Source organism: Eptatretus burgeri, chromosome 14 (genome assembly GCF_056783735.1).
Source record: "Eptatretus burgeri isolate ZD-2024b chromosome 14, Ebu_testis_v1, whole genome shotgun sequence".
NCBI lineage: Eukaryota > Metazoa > Chordata > Myxini > Myxiniformes > Myxinidae > Eptatretus > Eptatretus burgeri.
In genome coordinates, this window is record NC_140974.1 from 55,025,638 (window position 1) to 55,036,494 (window position 10,857).

At 45.0% G+C, this 10,857-nt stretch overlaps 1 long non-coding RNA gene across 1 annotated transcript in view; it reads right to left on the minus strand.

Annotated features, from left to right (window-relative positions):
* Nucleotides 1-1,883: 1,883 nt before the first annotated feature.
* LOC147013239 (uncharacterized) overlaps nt 1,884-10,857 on the minus strand; it is a 178,012-nt gene continuing 169,038 nt past the window's right edge. The window contains exon 3 of the long non-coding RNA XR_015051246.1: nt 1,884-2,771. This is a non-coding gene — a long non-coding RNA (uncharacterized LOC147013239). The remainder of the gene's footprint in view (nt 2,772-10,857) is intronic.

The following is a 10,857-nucleotide window of genomic DNA, read 5'->3' on the forward strand; positions in this document are numbered from 1 at the left end:
TGTTGAGCACTGTGTTAACACTCCAACAAAATGGTTGAAGTAACTTTTGAAAACGAAACGTTCAATTTTTTTTTTTATATGTATCCATCTATGCTGAAGTGACGGGTTGTATAATGAAAGAAGATCGTACAAAAAGTTCTAATGTGGTGTAAAATAAAATGTCACATTTTCAGTGAGCGAGCACCGCTTGATGCACCGTCCGAGGGACCGCATGGCCAAACGCAGGTGAATGGGCCCTGAACTTTGTTCAAGTCGATCCATAAACAGTATTCAATGAAAGTACGAATATTGTAGAATGCTCACCAAGTGACTCAAGTAAGCACTCCAACAAAATGGTCGATAAGGAACAGCTGGCTTGGCAAGCGATTAGCGATCGCCGGTTGGTCATATAAACACCATACACCTGGAGATGCCTGGAATGTCAAGTGATGTCAGAATTGGACATGTGAACACTTTTTTTTTTATCAGTCAGAACTACTGCTGAAGTCATTAACGAAATTTAAATTTTGAAATTCAGATTAAGAGATTCCAGGAGGTTCTGGCATGTGCAAAATTAAATAAAGCCACGAACGCTGGCATCTTCAGGTGTTCAGAAGCATTGCAATGTATCCAGCGATTCGTAGGTATGATGATCAGACATTCCATGATATGAATGAGGAAAGTGAAAAAAAGAAACTTTATCGCAAAGAAACCGTTGCGGTCTGTTCCAAGTCAAGGCATTGTTGATCAGGCCAAAACAAATGTTGAATTAAGACCCCAGTGAGGCAGGGTCGGCATCATGGGGTGGTGGGGGGGGGGACATTAGTGGGCCATGCCCTTATTATCAAGCATTTACATCATGATTGAGTTGTCGAATGGCAGTTTGTGCCCCCGCCCCACCCTCCCGGTTACCCTTATGCCCCCGATTAGATTTGTTCTGATGCCGAGTCTGCAGTGAGGTGACCAAGGATGAGCCTTGATAAAGGATAATTATATAAGGCCATTAATTATCTTCAAAAGGAGTCTTTAAATTAACTCAAACACCCAGTTGTGATTCATGCACTACTTTGGAGTTCCTTTAGTAATCATGCAAAGTTTCAGGTCGCTAGGTTTCATGGTTTTGGAGTTATGGAGGAGACGGACTGATGGACAGACAGACTGACACATTGACATTTTTTTGGTTCGTACATATAGATACATATCCGTATATAAATACGTGCATTAGACAGGGATGCCACAAAACGTTGTGGCTCGGCATTTTGGTGCTCATCAGAACACCATAGTTACTCTGGAGACGTTACCAAACTGGAAACATGAGAGATCGTTCACATTCTAGGTGACCACATGTGGCATCATGTCGGCAGGATAACCATATCCGGTTGGTGCACCTTAGGAATCGGCTCCAGACAGCAAATTTGACAGCTTGCAGTATCCCTGGTGTGTGACCAATCAGTGCCAGAACTGTCAGGAATCAGTTACACGAGCATAACATCCGACCACGACGACCAGCAGTATGTCCGATTTTGTTGCCACGTCATTGATATGCATGCCTAGCATTGTGTGGACAACATCTGACGTTCAGGGGACAAGATTGGGCTGATGTCCTCTTTACAGAGGAGTCGAGTTTCCATCTTAACAGTAGTAATGACCCTTGTTGTGCTTATCGATGGGAAGAGGAATGTTATGCTGAGCCATGTGTTGTAAAACGTTCGACGTTTAGCGCTGGAAGTGTGATAGTATGGGGGGCTGTTAGGGATATCACCGCACTTCACAGAACCCAGGACACAGTTGTAAGTCATTAATGGCAATTTGACAGGTATTTGGGACTGTGATGAAGTTCTCCGTCTCACGTTCTCCCGTTCCTGCAGGTTCATGGAAGTCACATCACATTTCACCAGGATAACACACACCCACACGACGCACGAGTGGTCACCGACTCCATCGCACAACAGAACATTCTCACACTTCCCTGGCCAGCTGTTTTGTCTGATCTTTCTCCCATAGAACATGTGTGGAATAAAATGGAACGACGATTGTGCCGTCTACAAAACCAGCCGGTGACGTTGGCCCAACTGCGGCAGCCCTTGGTGCAGCTCTGGGATGACAACCCTCAAGCCATCTTCAACCATCTTGTGTCATCAATGGGGCGCCATTACCAAGCGTGTGTCAATGCAAATGGTGGTCACACCAAATACTGAGCTGTTACTGACATTTAACCGCAACCCTCTTCAAGCATCTGGAGACATGTCTTGCACACATGTGTTGACATTCTCATGTCGATTTCATGTACATCTAACACAAAATGTTGAAATGCCGAAACAACGTGAAGTGTTTGTTTTCATTTCTCATTTCACATCGTTGTAAATGATACACAGGAACTTTTTTTCCATGAGCATATGTATACAAGCTTTATATATTTAATGATGTGGATTGTGAAAAGAGCTATGCATTCAAGAGCACGAGGTTACAATGATTTTCAAGCCAAAAGCCAAACTAAAAATGTTGCATATTCATCATTAATTTAATCAAACAATGACCAAAACAAATGGCAAGTCACGTGACCCAAAATGTGTAATATTTAAAATGTGCTATCATGTCTACGATTACTTAGTAATTCAGAAATTGGTGATTATTAAAATTACTTCGTAATGAGCAATATGTGAAAACGTATCTATACTTATGCACATCATAGATCAGAGACATACACTTTGGAATCATTTGCAATTACTTATTTTCTCATGTATAAAGTTCGATCTCCTTCGACTCTTTTAAAAGTCCATTGTGCTTGCATTCTGCAAAGAGATAAATGACTCAAGTAAATGAAGAATTAATGATTAGAACGGACTATTTTTATATGTATATATTTTTTTAAGTTTACAGCTATCTAAGTGTTGAAGTAAATATGGCAAAAGGCAAAATTATAAAATAAGACGTGGTCGTTACTGTTGCTGAGCAACCAGTTCCAGTGTCAGCTCCATTGTCTTGGGTCACGTGACCTGCAGTGAGCAGAACCTGGCTGCACCAGCCTGCTTTTATTTATGGATATTTTAGTTTATTTCATTTTCCAACTGTTTTGTCATTATTTTCTGGAATATTGGCTTCGAGTTTCAGCAGCAGGGAAAATTTCAGCTTTCTACACCGCCTAGAAAGTAATAAACATTTACATCAGTGAGTCAGTGAGTGAATGAATACCGTGAATATTCCATGATATGAATGTGGAAATTACAGAGCTGTGGAAATTACAGAGGGATAAAGTTGTTAAGCCACACCATGAAGTTGTGGGAAAGAGTAGTGGAAGCTCGGTTGAGAGAAGAGGTGACGATCTGTAAGCAGCAATATGGGTTTATGCCAGGAAAGAGCACCACTGATGCAATGTTTGCTTTGAGAATGTTGATGGAGAAGTGTAGGGAAGGCCAGAAAGAGTTACATTGTGTGTTGGTGGATGTAGAGAAAGCTTATGATAGGGTGCCAAGAGAGGAGTTGTGGTATTGTATGAGGAAGTCGGGAGTGGTGGAGAAGTATGTGAGGATCGTGCAGGATATGTATGAGGACGGTCTGACAGCGGTGAGGTGTGCGGTAGGAATGACGGACCGTTTTAAGGTAAAAGTGGGATTGCACCAAGGATCGACTCTGAGCCCTTTCCTGTTTGCAATGGTGATGGACAGGTTGACGGACGAGATCAGACTGGAGTCTCCATGGACTATGATGTTCGCGGATGACATCATGATCTGTAGGGAGAGTAGGGAGCAGGCTGAGGCGAGCCTCGAGAGGTGGAGGTACGCACTGGAGAGAAGGGGAATGTTAGTCAGTAGGAGTAAGACGGAGTACATGTGCGTAAATGAGAGGGAGGGTGGTGGTATGGTGCGGTTGCAAGGAGTTGAGGTGGGGAAGGTGGATTGGTTTAAATACTTGGGATCAACTGTCCAAAGTAACGGAGAGTGTGGGAGAGAAGTGAAAAAGAGAGTGCAGGCAGGATGGAGTGGGTGGAGAAGAGTTGCAGGAGTGATTTGTGACAGAAGGGTAGCTGCAAGAGTGAAGGGGAAAATATACAAGACGGTAGTGAGACCAGCTATGTTGTATGGTTTTGGAGGCGGTGGCGCTAACAAAAAGACAGGAAGCGGAGCTGGAGGTGGCAGAGTTAAAGATGCTGCGATTCTCGTTGGGAGTGATGAGGATGGATAGGATAAGAAATGAGTATATTAGAGGGACAGCGCAGGTAGGACGGTTTGGAGACAAAGTGAGAGAGGCGAGATTGAGATGGTTTGGACATGTGCACAGGAGGGAAACGGAGTATATCGGGAGAAGGATGTTGAAGATGGAGCCGCCAGGCAGGAGGAGAAGAGGAAGGCCAAAGAAGAGGTTCATGGATGCGGTGAGGGCGGACATGCGGGTGGTTGGAGTGTCAATGGAAGATGTGGAGGATAGAGCGAAATGGAGACAGTTGGTCCGCTGTGGCGACCCCTAACGGGAGCAAGCCGAAAGAGGAAGAAGAAGAAGTCAGTGAGTGAATGAATCGGTGGTTATAAAGAGCTCTATGTATTAGATAACTAAAAATGCATTTTTTATAAGAAACCACATACACATATATGTTGAAAAATCTAAAATCAAAAGATTGGCATGTCTCAAATTTTGAGTATCTCGCCCGTTGAACTTTTTGAACACCCCTCATATTATTAGCAGCAAGCACACAGGGCATGATCGTCATGATTGAATTCACTTTTCTCTACCTCCAACTTCACTTTTTATATTTGTGTGGAGCCTGTCGCTGCTTGGCTGCATCATTTTCTGGGAGCATGGCTGTGCCGCTGATGCAATGCCTCCTGTTCACCAGGAAGCTGGTACTCATTTTGACAACCTCGGAAGGATGACAGGCTGAGTCAACCCACCTGGTGTTAATTCAGTGGGAGAGACAGGGGCTTTAACTCAAGACCCTAACATCTTAAGCCAACACCAGACCTTCTACCTCCAAAGAAACTCAACTTTGACATTGTTGCTGAAAGACAGTGGTTCAAATCGCTTCCACAAAACGAGGCAGGTGGGGACACAACCGGGGTAGAGTGCGCTTGAGCTGTGACATGCCGAGGCATGCGGAGATCAAAATGAGCGCACTCCAAGCGGCTGCACGAGTGGTAAACGTGATGATTTGGACACCTGCAGGATTACCCGAGTGCTCCCTCCAGAATTAATCTGTCACACCAAGCAAAGCGCAGCCACATCCTTGCAGTGCAACATCGTCACGTCACAGAGCTGAGGATGGAGAGGGAAAACACGTACCCATCATGTTCCTATTGGACATTTGAAACGCCTGTAATATAGGCATTTCTTTGTGAGGACATGTTTATGTGATTTGTTTTTTTCTCGATGCCTTTCAAATATAGCGCCCGTGCGAACACGGCCAGCGATGATGAATGTCTGCCGGCAAACTAAACCACCGTGTCAACAAAGCAGAAAATATCCGTGATGTTATGAGATATATTATAACCATTTCGAGAGTTCCAGCGCAACATATGTGGTGCATCGGTTTTGATTAAAATATAACTTTCATCGTGATGTTTGACAAATGCCAATTGGTGTGAAGTGTTGCAGTTCCGAACCACAGCTTTTCCGTGACAAAGTGAAAACTCATTTTGTAGCCCAACAAAGTTGTAAATCGCCTTATTCACAGGTAATGGTACTACCAAAAGATCACTTACCAGCCAGCCAACGGACGGTGTTTGCTTGAACGACATCGAATCTTCATTTTTCCAGCAAAACGTTTCTGGTACGACCCTCAGTCAAAAGATTGCATCAGCAATCACTTCAAAAGACCTCTGCCATGATTATGACATACAGTCAAAGCGGTCATGTTACCACCTTTATTCCTGGCAAATTGATCCACAAGGTGATTCTAATCAATCGCATAAGAGTTCTCAAAGTTCACCATCCACAGACCCACCGTACAAACATCTTCAATTAATTGTATTACACTTTCTCCCAGAACTACATGAGTAATGCCTTCTCAATGTAATTATCAAATACTTCACTTTTAGTTCGCTGATCATGATTGATTCTTCATATACCTACCTTAGCTCATAGTCCAATATAATGTCCAGTGAACATCTCTCAACTATATTAACATTGTATTGAAGCGGTTCCATATTTTTGCCATTCTGAATTAGCCTGAAAGCAGAAACAGCATTGTCAAGGATCAGTGTTGGCAAAGCTATTGTGTGCAGCCTGTAGCTGCTGGTGGCATCATTTTCTGGGGGCATGGCTGTGCCGCTGATACAGTGTCCTCTATTAACATTACACCGGTATTCATTTTGCCAACCTCGGAAGGATGAGAGGCTGAATCAACCCACCTGGTGTTGATTCAATGGCAGACCAGATGCTTGAACTCAGGACCCTAAGATCTTAAGCCAGCCAACTTAACCATTAAGCCAACACCAGGCTTCGTTGTTGGCATAATATTGTACAATGTAAAATAGACATTATTATTGAGTTAATATTTTTAAACAACTGATAAATGAAGAGAAGGATCCATATAAACCTGCCCCTTATTGATGTTAGTGCAGTTTATCATTGTATTTGAAAGCCAAGCTCTGCTGGACAACACACTGCTGTGGGTATGAAGATGCTGTAATGGGAAAAGCACACCGGCCAACGACAGCAATTTGCATAATGACAACTTCATTTAAACACCTCCCCCACCCCAAACCCACCCTTTCTCTGCTTCCCCTTGTTCCACCCACTCTCCACATTCCCGCACCCCACCAATAGTGCTTCTTCCCCTGTCTCTAATTGTGTGGATGTCAAACATCCGAGTCATCTGCTCCAACCTGACAGATCTCTTAAACCAAGCTGCTGCTGATAAACGAGGCATTATCTGTTTCACAGAATCACACAGGACATCCATGATGCCTTCGTGTCTCTCCCTGGCTCCTGACTCCTCCAGTTTGATAACCTGAACACCATCCTCGCGGTGGAGTTGCTCTTCACATCAAGAACACCTTTTCTCACTGCCCTTGTACTGAACTTACACCTCTAACCCCCCAAAAGTACCTTTAGGCTGTGACTTCCCCATCTGTTTGTCTTTGTGTTCTACCCTCCTCTAAACAGTTATGATTCCATCTACATCTCTTTCTCAGACAACATGAACCAACTTTTAACCACTCATCCAAACTCTCTCTTCCTCATATGTGGTGATTTCAATTGTCCCCATGCCAATTGGCTGGGTGTTGGTTGGTACCTCTCTAACCAGCCATGGCACTTCAGCAAAGGACTTCTGTGACAACAAGGGACTGACTCAATCTGTGAACTCCCGATGGCAATTCCTTTCTTTTGGCATGGTGATGACCAACTTACCCACAAATGTGTCTCAGGAGAGTCAGAAAACAACATCTGTCCAACCTCAAGAATGAACTTTCAAAATTGTCTCCCTCCTTGAAGACCTCATGGTGCCCTGTTAAAACTGTCTCTGGTATATGCTCTCCCTCCATCCCTTCCCTCTCTTCAAATGGCACCACAGCTGACTCCGCCTGTGAGAAGGCCGAATGCCTTAATTATTCTTGCTTCTAAATCTTGTGTCCCCAACCCAATTGCTCCATGAATCCAACTTACCCTGTTGCATCCAACTGCTCCTGGACTCCATTGCAGCTGAGAAGTTGGAGAAGTTTCTGGCAACTCCCAACTGATTCTGCAGCTGGCCCAAACAGCATCAGCGCAAGTGTCCAATAAACCTGCTCTGCAGCTCTTGCACACATTATTTCTGCTCTGTTTACCCTAGTGCTTGCCATTGGCCATCCTCCATCTGCTTGGAAGCCAGCCAACATTACTACATTACATAAAGATGGTGCAAAACCGTCCAGATCTTCAAGACAGCTGTTCACCACCATCTCAGATCATCCCCAATCCAAAACCATCATTCTTCTACCCTCGTTATCCCTCCCCTCCCCAACCCCATTCCTCAAAAAATTACAATCTACCCCCTGAGAGTTTCCTTCTGTATCCATCTTGTCTAACCAATGCATGCTCTCCTGCCCCCCCCCCCCCATTCCTCCCCACACCCATTGTTTATTCAAGTGTGCCTCTATCTTGGTCTTCAAAACTACTGTTGGTGTTTCCCCCTCTCTCAACTGTTCCTTATGTCCTTTTGCATCCTGATCTGTTTGGTGTACTAATACTAGTTCTTCCACTATGTATACAAAGAAGTAGAAAACCTAGCAGCTTACTTCCAATCATCGGCAACATCCTGGAACCAATCATCACAGTCAACATCAAATCCTTCATCAGTTTGGATTCAGATACAGTTACTCAAACTTGGACATGCTGCTTCTGCTCTTCCAACAATGGATGGAGTTCCTCAATCTCAGACGATCAGGTCCGTCTCTCTGGACATATCTTAAGCTTTTGATACAATCTGGCATCCTGCATTGCTCTCCCAACTCTCTGCCTATGGCATCCAAGGCCAACTCCACACATGGATTACTTACTTCCTCGAATCTTGTAGTCAACATGTGTCTCCTCAATGGGATCCTCTCATCTCCTTTCTCAGTTGAGGCTGGAATACCCCAAGGCAGTAAGTATTTTGGGCCCAGTCCTATTCCTAATCTTCATCAATAATCTTTCTGAGTCTAGAGAATCCTCTTTGCCTCTTTGCAAATGATTTCACCCTCTCCTGTAACATCCATCATCCTTCAGATAGGCCAGCAGCAGCCTCTTCCCTCTCTGTAGAACTTGGTATAATCAGGAGCTAATCCAACATTTGGAATATGTCTTTCAATCCTGACAAATCTCACATTCTCACTCTGTCTCCACGAAAAGACTGTCCGACAAATCCTCCTATCTACTTCCTGAACAATATTCTTGAAGAAGTTCAGTCACTCAAACTTTTGGTCCTCACTATCAGCCATGATCTTTCTTGGGCAAACCACATTTTTCAGTTGGCCTCCAAAGTCAGTGGCCGACTTGGCATCCTCCATTGTGCAAAGTCTTTTCTTGGCACATCTGAATTTATCCACCTCCAAGGCCTTCATCCGCATATTGATGGAGTACTGTTCTCCCATCTGGGCTGTTGCCCTTGCCTTACACCATGGTCAACTTGATGCCATGGAAACCAAGGCCGTCAAATTATTGGAATCCCCAGGAGAAGGCCGAGTCTCTGGGCTATCACTTTCACATCGCAGACAAGTCAGTTGTCTCTCTGTCTTCTTCTGCCTCATTTATGGTCTTGCATCCTCTGCCCTCTCCGTGCTCTACCCCCCTCCCTCCCCCCCAATAATCTGCAGGAAGTATTGTTACGAATCTGGAAACCATTCACATTCACACAAACAGTTGACCCAAAATTTAGTTATTTCATTAAGTATATGTGGATAGTTAGAATCTCTCACCTATGTCTAATGGGAATTCTATGTGTGCTGCGAGTTTCTTTCTAGTTAGTTTTCTACATCAATCCCCTCCACTCCTTCAGCTCCATTACGCACGTGTTCAAGGCCACGAACGTAGGCTTCAGGGCCGACTCCACCCCAGCAAGATGGAATGTTCCTCTCGTCCAATCGGGGGTGAGATCGCCTCAGCTCTAACTCCGCCCCATCATAGAAGAATGTCTCCGCTCTCGACACTGGGGAAGACAACAAAAGCGCCTCTCTCGGGGGGAGGACCACCAAGACGCCGACATGCCCCCCTCCTCCAATCGCAGCTGGCTACCACGACACCCAAAAAGCCCCATCCAATCCGGAGGCGAGTTACAGGAGAGCGGATCCCTCCACCCCGCACGGGGGAGGGATAAGAAGGATCGCAAGCTGTATCTGTGTGGTGTTGTTCCTTGGTTGTCGTTCCTTGCTGGGCTCTCTGGTCATCGGTCATCGTTCGTGGCTGGCCGGGTCGTTTGTAGGATCCTGGCTGCGCTCGTTGGATCCTGGTTCGTGGGTTCGAGTCCCACCGTGGTGGGTTGTGTTGGGGCGCTCGAGCTGGGGATCCCCGTTCCTGTCCACGGACTCCGAGCTGCACAAGTGCGAGTCGGTAAAACCGTACGAGGCGGTCAGTTACCCGACCAGACTCTGACCCCCAGCTTACCTATCCTCTGCAGCTGGAGGGCCCAATAAAGGTCAATAAAGAAGACTGCCCCACTGCTCCATTTCGCGGTCGTTCCCTGCCCCCGAACCCAGCACTACAACAGCAAGTGGTTCACCAGCAACTCCCTCCTTGTGAATCCCCCAAAATCCAGACTGACTGCTCACCTGTACTCAACCGTTCCTCTTTTTCTCCACCTCTGGAACAAACTTCCTCAGTCTCTTCAATCTCATTCCTCCCTCCAAGGTTTCGAAACAGCTGTTCACCACCATCTTGTGTCATCCCCATACACAACCATAATCTTTTCTACCACCATTAACCCTCCCCAACCCCACATATTTATAGGTTTGCAGTTTTTCTTTCCACTTCAATGATTGAGAGTTTGTGGCTATATCCATCTTGTTCACCCCCTTGCTTCCATTCTTCCCCACATCCCTTATTTCTCTGTCTCCCTCTATTTTGTCAATCAACCCTGCTGTTGGTGTTTCCCCCCTCTTTATACTGTTCCTTTCATTTAATTAGGTCCTGATCGGTTCTGTGTTTATAGCTCCTCCACAAGCCTCGACACTGTACACAAAAACAAACAAACAAAAAATATACATGAGCAGGCATGTTGTACTTCGTACCCATTAATATCTCTGGAAGTTGCATTACTTAGGTTTTACAAAGCAAAACAGGTCGTGTGAACAAGCTTCAACAAGCTTTCAAAATAGGATCAAAAGGCTGAAGATATGAAAACATTGCCTTCAGGTTAGAAGTGCATTCAAATGCACAAGCTTGCCACATTCTTGACTATCCTTATAAGAACCGCTTGGGGATGGGAATGTC